Below are 20,622 nucleotides of genomic sequence, written 5' to 3'. Positions count from 1 at the left end.
GGCCTAAAACCAGCAGGGAAAATCAGCTCAGACCCATTCTGAGGATACATTTCCAACACAAAGAAGAAACAAGCAGGGCAAAACAGAGAGAAATTCTTCCAAAATGCGTTCAGGGACTGGCATGCAACCAGGATTGACCACATCTACAGCCCCAGCGGCAGAAGACATAAGGCTGGACACTCTTGGGGCTGAGACGATTGGTGAGGTTGGGAAAGCAAATGCAGACCCTTGAAAGGAATCCTGCGTGCTCCCCATTCCATGGGTCCCAACTCTCCAGGTTCAACGCACTCTTCCGACAGCGAAAGCACTCATTGGAAACCCAGCGGATGCTACACCGTGGGATCGGGAAAGCTTTCTGAAACTCACCTCAGTTTTCATCTCCTGGTGCTCGTGTTCTCCATTCAGGCCCCCTTACTAACAATCTCCCCACTTGGAGACTCGGCGCCTTTCCATGCCTCCTTCGTACCGTCTGCAATTTGTCCGCAGGATGAACTGCAAGAGGGGGAACCAATGAGAGACTCGCTGGAGGTGTTTGGTCGGGCACATGTCACTCTCATTTCCCATCGCGAAGAAGAATTCACCAGAGGCTCAGCCTGCCACCCCGGATCGACAATAGGGCGTGAGGCCATCCAGCCGGGTTGCGTCCCACTCACAAAAAAGCGACTTGGGAAATGGAGCTCAGGGGCACTGCACTTCCCAAACCTGCAGAGTTCTAAACGATAACTATCGCCCCAAAATATATTGAGGTCAGGCTACGAAGAGGCGTTGAACGCAAGGCAGAACTGCAGGAAACGGATGTCAACGGGTACATCGGAATGGCCCCGATAGCACATGAAAAGCGCCAGAACGTGGACAATGATGCGGTTGGCCAAAAAGGGCGTATGCGTTTTTTCCTGAATATATTCAGGAAAAAACGCATACGCCCTTTTTGGCCAACCAAGCAACCTGGGAGAGCAAATCAGCACTACAAAGAAATCTCTCGCCCCCCCCCCCCCCCGGGGCAAAAGGGCCAGGCGAAAAAAGTCTAAAAACCAGAAAGGCAGGACAGGCCACGGAGTCAAGGGAGCCTTGTTAAGCTGATGGGCGGGATGTCAATGGCCAACAGCCAATCTTCACAAGTGTATCCTCTTTCCCAAACCATGTAAAACACAGAACCACAGAGCATAGGGCACTGCCACACATGGGCGTTGACCTTGGGAAAATGAAAAAATCAACCAGACACAGGGACCCCAAAGTTGAGGGCTGCTGTCTTGACAAGAACCTCCACTCCGGTACACGTTTCATAGTCCAGGAAAGAGCCAAGTGGACAAAGACGAGTGGACAAGTGGACAACGACAAGTCGACAAGTGGTGCTACGTAGGTCCAACGGAGTGTCACTCAGCCATGAAATCCACGTCATGAGGCTGGTAGCAGCATCCTGAGTGGATTTACGTACCATCATCCTCAGTGTAATAAGTCCCACAAAAAAAAAAACTTATGATATCACTTATCGAGGGAATGTAAAAATCGCTCCCCATGAACTGAATCCCCAAACAGAACAGAGTCACGCTTTTAGTAAACACACTTATGCCTGCTTCAGGGGAAAGGTGAGGAGGGGTGACGCATAAAACTCGAGTTTGAAATGAGCACAGATACCCTTCCGAAAACCGAATATGGAATGGACACGACCTACTCCTTGCTCAATGAACTGGACTCACCAGACCCTGTTCATCGCACAAGTATCTATCGGACTAGTAAGCATCTTAAAAGCTAAGTCTTGATATCTCTGTGTAAGTGCATCAAGTGTGTGTAAAGCGGCCTAAAACCAGCAGGGAAAATCAGCTCAGACCCATTATGAGGATACATTTCCAACACAAAGAAGAAACAAGCAGGGCAAAACAGAGAGAAATTCTTCCAAAATGCGTTCAGGGACAGGCATGCAACCAGGATTGACCACATCTACAGCCCCAGCGGCAGAAGACATAAGGCTGGACACTTTTGGGGCTGAGATGATTGGTGAGGTTGGGAAAGCAAATGCAGACCCTTGAAAGGAATCCTGCGTGCTCCCCATTCCATGGGTCCCAACTCTCCAGGTTCATCGCAATCTTCCGACAGCGAAAGCACTCATTGGAAACCCAGCGGATGCTACACCGTGGAATCGGGAAAGCTTTCTGAACCTCACCTCAGTTTTCATCTCCTGGTGCTCGTGTTCTCCATTCAGGTCCCCTTACTAACAATCTCCCCACTTGGAGACTGAGCGCCTTTCCATGCCTCTTTCGTACCGTCTGCAATTTGTCTGCTGGATGAAGTGCAAGAGGGCGAACCAATGAGAGACTCGCTGGAGGTGTTTGGTCGGGCACATGTCACTCTCATTTCCCATCGCGAAGAAGAATTCACCAGAGGCTCAGCCTGCCACCCCGGATCGACAATAGGGCGTGAAGCCATCCAGCCGGGTTGCGTCCCACTCACAAAAAAGCGACTTGGGAAATGGAGCTCAGGGGCACTGCACTTCCCAAACCTGCAGAGTTCTAAACGATAACTATCGCCCCCAAATATATTGAGGTCAGGCTACGAAGAGGCGTTGAACGCAAGGCAGAACTGCAGGAAACGGATGTCAACGGGTACATCGGAATGGCCCCGATAGCACATGAAAAGCGACAGAACGTGGACAATGATGCGGTTGGCCAAAAAGGGCGTCTGCGTTTTTTCCTGAATATATTCAGGAAAAAACGCAGACGCCCTTTTTGGCCAACCAAGCAACCTGGGAGAGCAAATCAGCACTACAAAGAAATCTCTCGCCCCCCCCCCCCCCGGGGCAAAAGGGCCAGGCGAAAAAAGTCTAAAAACCAGAAAGGCAGGACAGGCCACGGAGTCAAGAGAGCCTTGTTAAGCTGATGGGCGGGATGTCAATGGCCAACAGCCAATCTTCACAAGTGTATCCTCTTTCCCAAACCATGTAAAACACAGAACCACAGAGCATAGGGCACTTCCACACATGGGCGTTGACCTTGGGAAAATGAAAAAATCAACCAGACACAGGGACCCCAAAGTTGAGGGCTGCTGTCTTGACAAGAACCTCCACTCCGGTACACGTTTCATATCCCAGGAAAGAGCCAAGTGGACAAAGACGAGTGGACAAGTGGACAACGACAAGTGAACCAGTGGACAAGTGGTGCTACGTAGGTCCAATGGAGTGTCACTCAGCCATGAAATCCACGTCATGAGGCTGGTAGCAGCATCCTGAATGGATTTAGGTACGATCATCCTCAGTGAAGTAAGTCCCACAAAAAAAGAAACTTATGATATCACTTATCGAGGGAATGTAAAAATCCCTCCCTATGAACTGAATCCCCAAACAGAACAGAGTCACGCTTTTAGAAAACACACTTATGCCTGCTTCAGGGGAAAGGTGAGGAGGGGTGACGCATAAAACTCGAGTTTGAAATGAGCACAGATACCCTTCCGAAAACCGAATATGGAATGGACACGACCTACTCCTTGCTCAATCAACTGGACTCACCAGACCCTGTTCATCGCACAAGTATCTATCCGACTAGTAAGCATCTTCAAAGCTAAGTCTTGATATCTCTGTGTAAATGCATCAAGTGTGTGTAAAGCGGCCTAAAACCAGCAGGGAAAATCAGCTCAGACCCATTCTGAGGATACATTTCCAACACAAAGAAGAAACAAGCAGGGCAAAACAAAGAGAAATTCTTCCAAAATGCGTTCAGGGACTGGCATGCAACCAGGATTGACCACATCTACAGCCCCAGCGGCAGAAGACATAAGGCTGGACACTCTTGGGGCTGAGACGATTGGTGAGGTTGGGAAAGCAAATGCAGACCCTTGAAAGGAATCCTGCGTGCTCCCCATTCCATGGGTCCCAACTCTCCAGGTTCAACGCAATCTTCCGACAGCGAAAGCACTCATTGGAAACCCAGCGGATGCTACACCGTGGGATCGGGAAAGCTTTCTGAAACTCACCTCAGTTTTCATCTCCTGGTGCTCGTGTTCTCCATTCAGGCCCCCTTACGAACAATCTCCCCACTTGGAGACTCAGCGCCTTTCCATGCCTCTTTCGTACCGTCTGCAATTTGTCCGCTGGATGAACTGCAAGAGGGGGAAACAATGAGAGACTCGCTGGAGGTGTTTGGTCGGGCACATGTCACTCTCATTTCCCATCGCGAAGAAGAATTCACCAGAGGCTCAGCCTGCCACCCCGGATCGACAATAGGGCGTGAAGCCATCCAGCCGTGTTGCTTCCCACTCACAAAACAGCGACTTGGGAAATGGAGCTCAGGGGCACTGCACTTCCCAAACCTGCAGAGTTCTAAACGATAACTATCGCCCCAAAATATATTGAGGTCAGGCTACGAAGAGGCGTTGAACGCAAGGCAGAACTGCAGGAAACGGATGTCAACGGGTACATCGGAATGGCCCCGATAGCACATGAAAAGCGCCAGAACGTGGACAATGATGCGGTTGGCCAAAAAGGGCGTCTGCGTTTTTTCCTGAATATATTCAGGAAAAAACGCAGACGCCCTTTTTGGCCAACCAAGCAACCTGGGAGAGCAAATCAGCACTACAAAGAAATCTCTCGCCCCCGCCCCGGGGCAAAAGGGCCAGGCGAAAAAAGTCTAAAAACCAGAAAGGCAGGACAGGCCACGGAGTCAAGAGAGCCTTGTTAAGCTGATGGGCGGGATGTCAATGGCCAACAGCCAATCTTCACAAGTGTATCCTTTTTCCCAAACCATGTAAAACACAGAACCACAGAGCATAGGGCACTTCCACACATGGGCGTTGACCTTGGGAAAATGAAAAAATCAACCAGACACAGGGACCCCAAAGTTGAGGGCTGCTGTCTTGACAAGAACCTCCACTCCGGTACACGTTTCATATCCCAGGAAAGAGCCAAGTGGACAAAGACGAGTGGACAAGTGGACAACGACAAGTGAACAAGTGGACAAGTGGTGCTACGTAGGTCCAATGGAGTGTCACTCAGCCATGAAATCCACGTCATGAGGCTGGTAGCAGCATCCTGAATGGATTTAGGTACGATCATCCTCAGTGAAGTAAGTCCCACAAAAAAAGAAACTTATGATATCACTTATCGAGGGAATGTAAAAATCGCTCCCCATGAACTGAATCCCCAAACAGAACAGAGTCACGCTTTTAGAAAACACACTTATGCCTGCTTCAGGGGAAAGGTGAGGTGGGGTGACGCATAAAACTCGAGTTTGAAATGAGCACAGATACCCTTCCGAAAACCGAATATGGAATGGACACGACCTACTCCTTGCTCAATCAACTGGACTCAGCAGACCCTGTTCATCGCACAAGTATCTATCCGACTAGTAAGCATCTTAAAAGCTAAGTCTTGAGATCTCTGTGTAAGTGCATCAAGTGTGTGTAAAGCGGCCTAAAACCAGCAGGGAAAATCAGCTCAGACCCATTCTGAGGATACATTTCCAACACAAAGAAGAAACAAGCAGGGCAAAACAGAGAGAAATTCTTCCAAAATGCGTTCAGGGACTGGCATGCAACCAGGATTGACCACATCTACAGCCCCAGCGGCAGAAGACATAAGGCTGGACACTCTTGGGGCTGAGACGATTGGTGAGGTTGGGAAAGCAAATGCAGACCCTTGAAAGGAATCCTGCGTGCTCCCCATTCCATGGGTCCCAACTCTCCAGGTTCAACGCACTCTTCCGACAGCGAAAGCACTCATTGGAAACCCAGCGGATGCTACACCGTGGGATCGGGAAAGCTTTCTGAAACTCACCTCAGTTTTCATCTCCTGGTGCTCGTGTTCTCCATTCAGGCCCCCTTACGAACAATCTCCCCACTAGGAGACTCAGCGCCTTTCCATGCCTCTTTCGTACCGTCTGCAATTTGTCCGCTGGATGAACTGCAAGAGGGGGAACCAATGAGAGACTCGCTGGAGGTGTTTGGTCGGGCACATGTCACTCTCATTTCCCATCGCGAAGAAGAATTCACCAGAGGCTCAGCCTGCCACCCCGGATCGACAATAGGGCGTGAAGCCATCCAGCCGTGTTGCTTCCCACTCACAAAACAGCGACTTGGGAAATGGAGCTCAGGGGCACTGCACTTCCCAAACCTGCAGAGTTCTAAACGATAACTATCGCCCCAAAATATATTGAGGTCAGGCTACGAAGAGGCGTTGAACGCAAGGCAGAACTGCAGGAAACGGATGTCAACGGGTACATCGGAATGGCCCCGATAGCACATGAAAAGCGACAGAACGTGGACAATGATGCGGTTGGCCAAAAAGGGCGTATGCGTTTTTTCCTGAATATATTCAGGAAAAAACGCATACGCCCTTTTTGGCCAACCAAGCAACCTGGGAGAGCAAATCAACACTACAAAGAAATCTCTCGCCCCCCGCCCCGGGTCAAAAGGGCCAGGCGAAAAAAGTCTAAAAACCAGAAAGGCAGGACAGGCCACGGAGTCAAGAGAGCCTTGTTAAGCTGATGGGCGGTATGTCAATGGCCAACAGCCAATCTTCACAAGTGTATCCTCTTTCCCAAACCATGTAAAACACAGAACCACAGAGCATAGGGCACTTCCACACATGGGCGTTGACCTTGGGAAAATGAAAAAATCAAGCAGACACAGGGACCCCAAAGTTGAGGGCTGCTGTCTTGACAAGAACCTCCACTCCGGTACACGTTTCATATCCCAGGAAAGAGCCAAGTGGACAAAGACGAGTGGACAAGTGGACAACGACAAGTGAATAAGTGGACAAGTGGTGCTACGTAGGTCCAATGGAGTGTCACTCAGCCATGAAATCCACGTCATGAGGCTCGTAGCAGCATCCTGAATGGATTTAGGTACGATCATCCTCAGTGAAGTAAGTCCCACAAAAAAAGAAACTTATGATATCACTTATCGAGGGAATGTAAAAATCGCTCCCCATGAACTGAATCCCCAAACAGAACAGAGTCACGCTTTTAGAAAACACACTTATGCCTGCTTCAGGGGAAAGGTGAGGTGGGGTGACGCATAAAACTCGAGTTTGAAATGAGCACAGATACCCTTCCGAAAACCGAATATGGAATGGACACGACCTACTCCTTGCTCAATCAACTGGACTCAGCAGACCCTGTTCATCGCACAAGTATCTATCCGACTAGTAAGCATCTTAAAAGCTAAGTCTTGGGCTTCCCTGGTGGCGCAGTGGTTGAGAGTCCGCCTGCCGATGCAGGAGACACGGGTTCGTGCCCTGGTCCGGGAAGATCCCACGTGCCGCGGAGCAACTAAGCCCGTGAGCCATGGCCGCTAGGCCTGCGCGTCCGGAGCCTGTGCTCCGCAACGGGAGAGGCCACAGCAGTGAGAGGCCCGCATACCGCAAAAAAAAAAAAAAAAAAAAAAAAAAAAAAAAAAAAAAAAGCTAACTCTTGATATCTCTGTGTAAGTGCATCAAGTGTGTGTAAAGCGGCCTAAAACCAGCAGGGAAAATCAGCTCAGACCCATTCTGAGGATACATTTCCAACACAAAGAAGAAACAAGCAGGGCAAAACAGAGAGAAATTCTTCCAAAATGCGTTCAGGGACTGGCATGCAACCAGGATTGACCACATTTACAGCCCCAGCGGCAGAAGACATAAGGCTGGACACTCTTGAGGCTGAGACGATTGGTGAGGTTGGGAAAGCAAATGCAGACCCTTGAAAGGAATCCTGCGTGCTCCCCATTCCATGGGTCCCAACTCTCCAGGTTCAACGCAATCTTCCGACAGCGAAAGCACTCATTGGAAACCCAGCGGATGCTACACCGTGTGATCGGGAAAGCTTTCTGAAACTCACCTCAGTTTTCATCTCCTGGTGCTCGTGTTCTCCATTCAGGCCCCCTTACTAACAATCTCCCCACTTGGAGACTCAGCGCCTTTCCATGCCTCTTTCGTACCGTCTGCAATTTGTCCGCTGGATGAACTGCAAGAGGGGGAAACAATGAGAGACTCGCTGGAGGTGTTTGGTCGGGCACATGTCACTCTCATTTCCCATCGCGAAGAAGAATTCACCAGAGGCTCAGCCTGCCACCCCGGATCGACAATAGGGCGTGAAGCCATCCAGCCGTGTTGCGTCCCACTCACAAAAAAGCGACTTGGGAAATGGAGCTCAGGGGCACTGCACTTCCCAAACCTGCAGAGTTCTAAACGATAACTATCGCCCCCAAATATATTGAGGTCAGGCTACGAAGAGGCGTTGAACGCAAGGCAGAACTGCAGGAAACGGATGTCAACGGGTACATCGGAATGGCCCCGATAGCACATGAAAAGCGCCAGAACGTGGACAATGATGCGGTTGGCCAAAAAGGGCGTATGCGTTTTTTCCTGAATATATTCAGGAAAAAACGCATACGCCCTTTTTGGCCAACCAAGCAACCTGGGAGAGCAAATCAACACTACAAAGAAATCTCTCGCCCCCCCCCGGGGCAAAAGGGCCAGGCGAAAAAAGTCTAAAAACCAGAAAGGCAGGACAGGCCACGGAGTCAAGGGAGCCTTGTTAAGCTGATGGGCGGGATGACAATGGCCAACAGCCAATCTTCACAAGTGTATCCTCTTTCCCAAACCATGTAAAACACAGAACCACAGAGCATAGGGCACTTCCACACATGGGCGTTGACCTTGGGAAAATGAAAAAATCAACCAGACACAGGGACCCCAAAGTTGAGGGCTGCTGTCTTGACAAGAACCTCCACTCCGGTACACGTTTCATATCCCAGGAAAGAGCAAAGTGGACAAAAACGAGTGGACAAGTGGACAACGACAAGTGAACAAGTGGACAAGTGGTGCTACGTAGGTCCAATGGAGTGTCACTCAGCCATGAAATCCACGTCATGAGGCTCGTAGCAGCATCCTGAATGGATTTAGGTACGATCCTCAGTGAAGTAAGTCCCACAAAAAAAGAAACTTATGATATCACTTATCGAGGGAATGTAAAAATCGCTCCCCATGAACTGAATCCCCAAACATAACAGAGTCACGCTTTTAGAAAACACACTTATGCCTGCTTCAGGGAAAATGTGAGGTGGGGTGACGCATAAAACTCGAGTTTGAAATGAGCACAGATACCCTTCCGAAAACCGAATATGGAATGGACACGACCTACTCCTTGCTCAATCAACTGGACTCACCAGACCCTGTTCATCGCACAAGTATCTATCCGACTAGTAAGCATCTTCAAAGCTAAGTCTTGATATCTCTGTGTAAGTGCATCAAGTGTGTGTAAAGCGGCCTAAAACCAGCAGGGAAAATCAGCTCAGACCCATTCTGAGGATACATTTCCAACACAAAGAAGAAACAAGCAGGGCAAAACAGAGAGAAATTCTTCCAAAATGCGTTCAGGGACAGGCATGCAACCAGGATTGACCACATCTACAGCCCCAGGGGCAGAAGACATAAGGCTGGACACTCTTGGGGCTGAGACGATTGGTGAGGTTGGGAAAGCAAATGCAGACCCTTGAAAGGAATCCTGCGTGCTCCCCATTCCATGGGTCCCAACTCTCCAGGTTCAACGCAATCTTCCGACAGCGAAAGCACTCATTGGAAACCCAGCGGATGCTACACCGTGGGATCGGGAAAGCTTTCTGAAACTCACCTCAGTTTTCATCTCCTGGTGCTCGTGTTCTCCATTCAGGTCCCCTTACTAACAATCTCCCCACTTGGAGACTCAGCGCCTTTCCATGCCTCTTTCGTACCGTCTGCAATTTGTCTGCTGGATGAAGTGCAAGAGGGGGAACCAATGAGAGACTCGCTGGAGGTGTTTGGTCGGGCACATGTCACTCTCATTTCCCATCGCGAAGAAGAATTCACCAGAGGCTCAGCCTGCCACCCCGGATCGACAATAGGGCGTGAAGCCATCCAGCAGGGTTGCGTCCCACTCACAAAAAAGCGACTTGGGAAATGGAGCTCAGGGGCACTGCACTTCCCAAACCTGCAGAGTTCTAAACGATAACTATCGCCCCCAAATATATTGAGGTCAGGCTACGAAGAGGCGTTGAACGCAAGGCAGAACTGCAGGAAACGGATGTCAACGGGTACATCGGAATGGCCCCGATAGCACATGAAAAGCGACAGAACGTGGACAATGATGCGGTTGGCCAAAAAGGGCGTCTGCGTTTTTTCCTGAATATATTCAGGAAAAAACGCAGACGCCCTTTTTGGCCAACCAAGCAACCTGGGAGAGCAAATCAGCACTACAAAGAAATCTCTCGCCCCCCCCCCCCGGGGCAAAAGGGCCAGGCGAAAAAAGTCTAAAAACCAGAAAGGCAGGACAGGCCACGGAGTCAAGAGAGCCTTGTTAAGCTGATGGGCGGGATGTCAATGGCCAACAGCCAATCTTCACAAGTGTATCCTCTTTCCCAAACCATGTAAAACACAGAACCACAGAGCATAGGGCACTTCCACACATGGGCGTTGACCTTGGGAAAATGAAAAAATCAACCAGACACAGGGACCCCAAAGTTGAGGGCTGCTGTCTTGACAAGAACCTCCACTCCGGTACACGTTTCATATCCCAGGAAAGAGCCAAGTGGACAAAGACGAGTGGACAAGTGGACAACGACAAGTGAACCAGTGGACAAGTGGTGCTACGTAGGTCCAATGGAGTGTCACTCAGCCATGAAATCCACGTCATGAGGCTGGTAGCAGCATCCTGAATGGATTTAGGTACGATCATCCTCAGTGAAGTAAGTCCCACAAAAAAAGAAACTTATGATATCACTTATCGAGGGAATGTAAAAATCCCTCCCTATGAACTGAATCCCCAAACAGAACAGAGTCACGCTTTTAGAAAACACACTTATGCCTGCTTCAGGGGAAAGGTGAGGTGGGGTGACGCATAAAACTCGAGTTTGAAATGAGCACAGATACCCTTCCGAAAACCGAATATGGAATAGACACGACCTACTCCTTGCTCAATCAACTGGACTCAGCAGACCCTGTTCATCGCACAAGTATCTATCCGACTAGTAAGCATCTTAAAAGCTAAGTCTTGAGATCTCTGTGTAAGTGCATCAAGTGTGTGTAAAGCGGCCTAAAACCAGCAGGGAAAATCAGCTCAGACCCATTCTGAGGATACATTTCCAACACAAAGAAGAAACAAGCACGGCAAAACAGAGAGAAATTCTTCCAAAATGCGTTCAGGGACTGGCATGCAACCAGGATTGACCACATCTACAGCCCCAGCGGCAGAAGACATAAGGCTGGACACTCTTGGGGCTGAGACGATTGGTGAGGTTGGGAAAGCAAATGCAGACCCTTGAAAGGAATCCTGCGTGCTCCCCATTCCATGGGTCCCAACTCTCCAGGTTCAACGCACTCTTCCGACAGCGAAAGCACTCATTGGAAACCCAGCGGATGCTACACCGTGGGATCGGGAAAGCTTTCTGAAACTCACCTCAGTTTTCATCTCCTGGTGCTCGTGTTCTCCATTCAGGCCCCCTTACGAACAATCTCCCCACTAGGAGACTCAGCGCCTTTCCATGCCTCTTTCGTACCGTCTGCAATTTGTCCGCTGGATGAACTGCAAGAGGGGGAACCAATGAGAGACTCGCTGGAGGTGTTTGGTCGGGCACATGTCACTCTCATTTCCCATCGCGAAGAAGAATTCACCAGAGGCTCAGCCTGCCACCCCGGATCGACAATAGGGCGTGAAGCCATCCAGCCGTGTTGCTTCCCACTCACAAAACAGCGACTTGGGAAATGGAGCTCAGGGGCACTGCACTTCCCAAACCTGCAGAGTTCTAAACGATAACTATCGCCCCAAAATATATTGAGGTCAGGCTACGAAGAGGCGTTGAACGCAAGGCAGAACTGCAGGAAACGGATGTCAACGGGTACATCGGAATGGCCCCGATAGCACATGAAAAGCGACAGAACGTGGACAATGATGCGGTTGGCCAAAAAGGGCGTATGCGTTTTTTCCTGAATATATTCAGGAAAAAACGAATACGCCCTTTTTGGCCAACCAAGCAACCTGGGAGAGCAAATCAACACTACAAAGAAATCTCTCGCCCCCCGCCCCGGGTCAAAAGGGCCAGGCGAAAAAAGTCTAAAAACCAGAAAGGCAGGACAGGCCACAGAGTCAAGAGAGCCTTGTTAAGCTGATGGGCGGTATGTCAATGGCCAACAGCCAATCTTCACAAGTGTATCCTCTTTCCCAAACCATGTAAAACACAGAACCACAGAGCATAGGGCACTTCCACACATGGGCGTTGACCTTGGGAAAATGAAAAAATCAAGCAGACACAGGGACCCCAAAGTTGAGGGCTGCTGTCTTGACAAGAACCTCCACTCCGGTACACGTTTCATATCCCAGGAAAGAGCCAAGTGGACAAAGACGAGTGGACAAGTGGACAACGACAAGTGAATAAGTGGACAAGTGGTGCTACGTAGGTCCAATGGAGTGTCACTCAGCCATGAAATCCACGTCATGAGGCTCGTAGCAGCATCCTGAATGGATTTAGGTACGATCATCCTCAGTGAAGTAAGTCCCACAAAAAAAGAAACTTATGATATCACTTATCGAGGGAATGTAAAAATCGCTCCCCATGAACTGAATCCCCAAACAGAACAGAGTCACGCTTTTAGAAAACACACTTATGCCTGCTTCAGGGGAAAGGTGAGGTGGGGTGACGCATAAAACTCGAGTTTGAAATGAGCACAGATACCCTTCCGAAAACCGAATATGGAATGGACACGACCTACTCCTTGCTCAATCAACTGGACTCAGCAGACCCTGTTCATCGCACAAGTATCTATCCGACTAGTAAGCATCTTAAAAGCTAAGTCTTGGGCTTCCCTGGTGGCGCAGTGGTTGAGAGTCCGCCTGCCGATGCAGGAGACACGGGTTCGTGCCCTGGTCCGGGAAGATCCCACGTGCCGCGGAGCAACTAAGCCCGTGAGCCATGGCCGCTAGGCCTGCGCGTCCGGAGCCTGTGCTCCGCAACGGGAGAGGCCACAGCAGTGAGAGGCCCGCATACCGCAAAAAAAAAAAAAAAAAAAAAAAAAAAAAAAAAAAAAAAAAAAAAAAAAAAAAAAAAGCTAAGTCTTGATATCTCTGTGTAAGTGCATCAAGTGTGTGTAAAGCGGCCTAAAACCAGCAGGGAAAATCAGCTCAGACCCATTCTGAGGATACATTTCCAACACAAAGAAGAAACAAGCAGGGCAAAACAGAGAGAAATTCTTCCAAAATGCGTTCAGGGACTGGCATGCAACCAGGATTGACCACATTTACAGCCCCAGCGGCAGAAGACATAAGGCTGGACACTCTTGAGGCTGAGACGATTGGTGAGGTTGGGAAAGCAAATGCAGACCCTTGAAAGGAATCCTGCGTGCTCCCCATTCCATGGGTCCCAACTCTCCAGGTTCAACGCAATCTTCCGACAGCGAAAGCACTCATTGGAAACCCAGCGGATGCTACACCGTGTGATCGGGAAAGCTTTCTGAAACTCACCTCAGTTTTCATCTCCTGGTGCTCGTGTTCTCCATTCAGGCCCCCTTACTAACAATCTCCCCACTTGGAGACTCAGCGCCTTTCCATGCCTCTTTCGTACCGTCTGCAATTTGTCCGCTGGATGAACTGCAAGAGGGGGAAACAATGAGAGACTCGCTGGAGGTGTTTGGTCGGGCACATGTCACTCTCATTTCCCATCGCGAAGAAGAATTCACCAGAGGCTCAGCCTGCCACCCCGGATCGACAATAGGGCGTGAAGCCATCCAGCCGTGTTGCGTCCCACTCACAAAAAAGCGACTTGGGAAATGGAGCTCAGGGGCACTGCACTTCCCAAACCTGCAGAGTTCTAAACGATAACTATCGCCCCCAAATATATTGAGGTCAGGCTACGAAGAGGCGTTGAACGCAAGGCAGAACTGCAGGAAACGGATGTCAACGGGTACATCGGAATGGCCCCGATAGCACATGAAAAGCGCCAGAACGTGGACAATGATGCGGTTGGCCAAAAAGGGCGTATGCGTTTTTTCCTGAATATATTCAGGAAAAAACGCATACGCCCTTTTTGGCCAACCAAGCAACCTGGGAGAGCAAATCAACACTACAAAGAAATCTCTCGCCCCCCCCCGGGGCAAAAGGGCCAGGCGAAAAAAGTCTAAAAACCAGAAAGGCAGGACAGGCCACGGAGTCAAGGGAGCCTTGTTAAGCTGATGGGCGGGATGACAATGGCCAACAGCCAATCTTCACAAGTGTATCCTCTTTCCCAAACCATGTAAAACACAGAACCACAGAGCATAGGGCACTTCCACACATGGGCGTTGACCTTGGGAAAATGAAAAAATCAACCAGACACAGGGACCCCAAAGTTGAGGGCTGCTGTCTTGACAAGAACCTCCACTCCGGTACACGTTTCATATCCCAGGAAAGAGCAAAGTGGACAAAAACGAGTGGACAAGTGGACAACGACAAGTGAACAAGTGGACAAGTGGTGCTACGTAGGTCCAATGGAGTGTCACTCAGCCATGAAATCCACGTCATGAGGCTCGTAGCAGCATCCTGAATGGATTTAGGTACGATCCTCAGTGAAGTAAGTCCCACAAAAAAAGAAACTTATGATATCACTTATCGAGGGAATGTAAAAATCGCTCCCCATGAACTGAATCCCCAAACAGAACAGAGTCACGCTTTTAGAAAACACACTTATGCCTGCTTCAGGGAAAATGTGAGGTGTGGTGACGCATAAAACTCGAGTTTGAAATGAGCACAGATACCCTTCCGAAAACCGAATATGGAATGGACACGACCTACTCCTTGCTCAATCAACTGGACTCACCAGACCCTGTTCATCGCACAAGTATCTATCCGACTAGTAAGCATCTTCAAAGCTAAGTCTTGATATCTCTGTGTAAGTGCATCAAGTGTGTGTAAAGCGGCCTAAAACCAGCAGGGAAAATCAGCTCAGACCCATTCTGAGGATACATTTCCAACACAAAGAAGAAACAAGCAGGGCAAAACAGAGAGAAATTCTTCCAAAATGCGTTCAGGGACAGGCATGCAACCAGGATTGACCACATCTACAGCCCCAGGGGCAGAAGACATAAGGCTGGACACTCTTGGGGCTGAGACGATTGGTGAGGTTGGGAAAGCAAATGCAGACCCTTGAAAGGAATCCTGCGTGCTCCCCATTCCATGGGTCCCAACTCTCCAGGTTCAACGCAATCTTCCGACAGCGAAAGCACTCATTGGAAACCCAGCGGATGCTACACCGTGGGATCGGGAAAGCTTTCTGAAACTCACCTCAGTTTTCATCTCCTGGTGCTCGTGTTCTCCATTCAGGCCCCCTTACTAACAATCTCGCCACTTGGAGACTCGGCGCCTTTCCATGCCTCTTTCGTACCGTCTGCAATTTGTCCGCAGGATGAACTGCAAGAGGGGGAACCAATGAGAGACTCGCTGGAGGTGTTTGGTCGGGCACATGTCACTCTCATTTCCCATCGCGAAGAAGAATTCACCAGAGGCTCAGCCTGCCACCGCGGATCGACAATAGGGCGTGAAGCCATCCAGCCGTGTTGCGTCCCACTCACAAAACAGCGACTTGGGAAATGGAGCTCAGGGGCACTGCACTTCCCAAACCTGCAGAGTTCTAAACGATAACTATCGCCCCCAAATATATTGAGGTCAGGCTACGAAGAGGCGTTGAACGCAAGGCAGAACTGCAGGAAATGAAGGTCAACGGGTACATAGGAATGGCCCGGATAGCACATGAAAAGCGCCAGAACGTGGACAATGATGCGGTAGGCCAAAAAGGGCGTATGCGTTTTTTCCTGAATATATTCAGGAAAAAACGCATAGGCCCTTTTTGACCAACCAAGCAACCTGGGAGAGCAATTCAGCACCACAAAGAAATGTCTCGCCCCCCCCCGGGGCAAAAGGTCCAGGCGAAAAAAGTCTAAAAACCAGAAAGGCAGAACAGGCCACGGAGTCAAGGCAGCCTTGTTAAGCTGATGGGCGGGATGTCAATGGCCAACAGCCAATCTTCACAAGTGTATCCTCTTTCCCAAACCATGTAAAACACAGAACCACAGAGCACAGGGCACTTCCACACATGGGCGTTGACCTTGGGAAAATGAAAAAATCAACCAGACACCGGGACACCAAAGTTGAGGGCTGCTGTCTTGACAAGAACCTCCACTCCAGTACATGTTTCATATCCCAGGAACGAGCCAAGTGGACAAAGACGAGTGGACAAGTGGACAAAGACAAGTGGACAAGTGGACAAGTGGTGCTACGTAGGTCCAATGTAGTGTCACTCAGCCATGAAATCCACGTCATGAGGCTGGTAGCAGCATCCTGAGTGGATTTAGGTACGATCATCCTCAGTGAAATAAGTCCCACAAAAAAAGAAACTTATGATATCACTTATCGAGGGAATGTAAACATCGCTCCCCATGAACGGAATCCCCAAACAGAACAGAGTCACGCTTTTAGAAAACACACTTATGCCTGCTTCAGGGGAAAGGTGAGGTGGGGTGACGCATAAAACTCGAGTTTGAAATGAGCACAGATACCCTTCCGAAAACCGAATATGGAATGGACACGACCTACTCCTTGCTCAATCAACTGGACTCAGCAGACCCTGTTCATCGCACAAGTATCTATCCGACTAGTAAGCATCTTCAAAGCTAAGTCTTGATATCTCTGTGTAAGTGCATCAAGTGTGTGTAAAGCGGCCTAAAACCAGCAGGGAAAATCAGCTCAGACCCATTCTGAGGATACATTTCCAACACAAAGAAGAAACAAGCAGGGCAAAACAGAGAGAAATTCTTCCAAAATGCGTTCAGGGACAGGCATGCAACCAGGATTGACCACATCTACAGCCCCAGCGGCAGAAGACATAAGGCTGGACACTCTTGGGGCTGAGACGATTGGTGAGGTTGGGAAAGCAAATGCAGACCCTTGAAAGGAATCCTGCGTGCTCCCCATTCCATGGGTCCCAACTCTCCAGGTTCAACGCAATCTTCCGACAGCGAAAGCACTCATTGGAAACCCAGCGGATGCTACACCGAGGGATCGGGAAAGCTTTCTGAAACTCACCTCAGTTTTCATCTCCTGGTGCTCGTGTTCTCCATTCAGGCCCCCTTACTAACAATCTCCCCACTTGGAGACTCGGCGCCTTTCCATGCCTCTTTCGTACCGTCTCCAATTTGTCCGCAGGATGAACTGCAAGAGGGGGAACCAAACAGAGACTCGCTGGAGGTGTTTGGTCGGGGACATGTCACTCTCATTTCCCATCGCAAAGAAGAATTCACCAGAGGCTCAGCCTGCCACCCCGGATCGACAATAGGGCGTGAAGCCATCCAGCCGTGTTGCGTCCCACTCACACAAAAGCGACTTGGGAAATGGAGCTCAGGGGCACTGCACTTCCCAAACCTGCAGAGTTCTAAACGATAACTATCGCCCCAAAATATATTGAGGTCAGGCTACGAAGAGGCGCTGAACGCAAGGCAGAACTGCAGGAAACGGAGGTCAATGGGTACATCGGAATGGCCCCGATAGCACATGAAATGCTCCAGAACGTGGACAATGATGCGGTTGGCCAAAAAGGGCGGATGCGTTTTTTCCTAGGAAAAAACGCATCCGCCCTTTTTGGCCAACCAAGCAAGCTGGGAGAGCAAATCAGCACAACAAAGAAATCTCTCGCCCCCCCCGGGGGCAAAAGGGCCAGGCGAAAAAAGTCTAAAAACCAGAAAGGCAGGACTGGCCACGGAGTCAAGGGAGCCTTGTTAAGCTGATGGGCGGGATGTCAAAGGCCAACAGCCAATCTTCACAAGTGTATCCTCTTTCCCAAACCATGTAAAACACAGAACCACAGAGCATAGGGCACTTCCACACATGGGTGTTGACCTTGGGAAAATGAAAAAATCAACCAGACACAGGGACCCCAAAGTTGAGGGCTGCTGTCTTGACAAGAACCTCCACTCCGGTACACGTTTCATATCCCAGGAAGGAGCCAAGTGGACAAAGACGAGTGGACAAGTGGACAAAGACAAGTGGACAAGTGGACAAGTGGTGCTACGTAGGTCCAATGGAGTGTCACTCAGCCATGAAATCCACGTCATGAGGCTGGTAGCAGCATCCTGAGTGGATTTAGGTACGATCATCCTCAGTGAAATAAGTCCCACAAAAAAAGAAACATGATATCACATATCGAGGGAATGTAAAAATCGCTCCCCATGAACTGAATCCCCAACAGAACAGAGTCACGCTTTTAGAAAACACACTTATGCCTGCTTCAGGGGAAAGGTGAGGTGGGGTGACGCATAAAACTCGAGTTTGAAATGAGCACAGATACCCTTCCGAAAACCGAATATGGAATGGACACGACCTACTCCTTGCTCAATCAACTGGACTCACCAGACCCTGTTCATCGCACAAGTATCTATCCGACTAGTAAGCATCTTAAAAGCTAAGTCTTGATATCTCTGTGTAAGGGCATCAAGTGTGTGTAAATCGGCCTAAAACCAGCAGGGAAAATCAGCTCAGACCCATTCTGAGGATACATTTCCAACACAAAGAAGAAACAAGCAGGGCAAAGCAGAGAGAAATTCTTCCAAAATGCGTTCAGGGACTGGCATGCAACCAGGATTGACCACATCTACAGCCCCAGCGGCAGAAGACATAAGGCTGGACACTCTTAGGGCTGAGACGATTGGTGAGGTTGGGAAAGCAAATGCAGACCCTTGAAAGGAATCCTGCGTGCTCCCCATTCCATGGGTCCCAACTCTCCAGGTTCAACGCAATCTTCCGACAGCGAAAGCACTCATTGGAAACCCAGCGGATGCTACACCGTGGGATCGGGAAAGCTTTCTGAAACTCACCTCAGTTTTCATCTCCTGGTGCTCGTGTTCTCCATTCAGGCCCCCTTACTAACAATCTCCCCACTTGGAGACTCGGCGCCTTTCCATGCCTCTTTCGTACCGTCTGCAATTTGTCCGCAAGATGAACTGCAAGAGGGGGAACCAATGAGAGACTCGCTGGAGGTGTTTGGTCGGGCACATGTAACTCTCATTTCCCATCGCGAAGAAGAATTCACCAGAGGCTCAGCCTGCCACCCCGGATCGACAATAGGGCGTGAAGCCATCCAGCCGTGTTGCGTCCCACTCACAAAAAAGCGACTTGGGAAATGGAGCTCAGGGGCACTGCACTTCCCAAACCTGCAGAGTTCTAAACGATAACTATCGCCCCAAAATATATTGAGGTCAGGCTACGAAGAGGCGTGGAAGGCAAGGCAGAACTGCAGGAAACGGAGGTCAACGGGTACATCGGAATGGCCCCGATAGCACATGAAAAGCGCCAGAACGTGGACAATGATGCGGTTGGCCAAATAGGGCGTCTGCGTTTTTTCCTGAATATATTCAGGAAAAAACGCAGACGCCCTTTTTGGCCAACCAAGCAACCTGGGAGAGCAAATCAGCACTACAAAGAAATCTCTCACCCCCCCCCCCGGGGCAAAAGGGTCAGGCGAAAAAAGTCTAAAAACCAGAAAGGCAGGACAGGCCACGGAGTCAAGGGAGCCTTGTTAAGCTGATGGGCGGGATGTCAATGGCCAACAGCCAATCTTCACAAGTGTATCCTCTTTCCCAAACCATGTAAAACACAGAACCACAGAGCATAGGGCACTTCCACACATGGGCGTTGACCTTGGGAAAATGAAAAAATCAACCAGACACAGGGACCCCAAAGTTGAGGGCTGCTGTCTTGACAAGAACCTCCACTCCGGTACACGTTTCATATCCCGGCAAGGTCCAAGTGGACAAAGACGAGTGGACAAGTGGACAAAGACAAGTGGACAAGTGGACAAGTGGTGCTAGGTAGGTCCAATGGAGTGTCACTCAGCCATGAAATCCACGTCATGAGGCTGGTAGCAGCATCCTGAGTGGATTTAGGTACGATCATCCTCAGTGAAATAAGTCCCACAAAAAAAGAAACTTATGATATCACTTATCGAGGGAATGTAAACATCGCTCCCCATGAACTGAATCCCCAAACAGAACAGAGTCACGCTTTTAGAAAACACACTTATGCCTGCTTCAGGGGAAAGGTGAGGTGGGGTGACGCATAAAACTCGAGTTTGAAATGAGCACAGATACCCTTCCGAAAACCGAATATGGAATGGACACGACCTACTCCTTGCTCAATCAACTGGACTCACCAGACCCTGTTCATCGCACAAGTATCTATCCGACTAGTAAGCATCTTAAAAGCTAAGTCTTGATATCTCTGTGTAAGGGCATCAAGTGTGTGTAAAGCGGCCTAAAACCAGCAGGGAAAATCAGCTCAGACCCATTCTGAGGATACATTTCCAACACAAAGAAGAAACAAGCAGGCCAAACCAGAGAGAAATTCTTCCAAAATGCGTTCAGGGACTGGCATGCAACCAGGGTTGACCACATCTACAGCCCCAGCGGCAGAAGACATAAGGCTGGACACTCTTGGGGCTGAGACGATTGGTGAGGTTGGGAAAGCAAATGCAGACCCTTGAAAGCAATCCTGCGTGCTCCCCATTCCATGGGTCCCAACTCTCCAGGTTCAACGCAATCTTCCGACAGCGAAAGCACTCATTGGAAACCCAGCGGATGCTACACCGTGGGATCGGGAAAGCTTTCTGAAA

The sequence above is a fragment of the Kogia breviceps genome, chromosome 6, assembly GCF_026419965.1.
Source record: "Kogia breviceps isolate mKogBre1 chromosome 6, mKogBre1 haplotype 1, whole genome shotgun sequence".
Lineage (NCBI taxonomy): Eukaryota > Metazoa > Chordata > Mammalia > Artiodactyla > Physeteridae > Kogia > Kogia breviceps.
The sequence above is the reverse complement of the archived record's forward strand: the minus strand, read 5'-3'. Positions refer to the sequence as shown.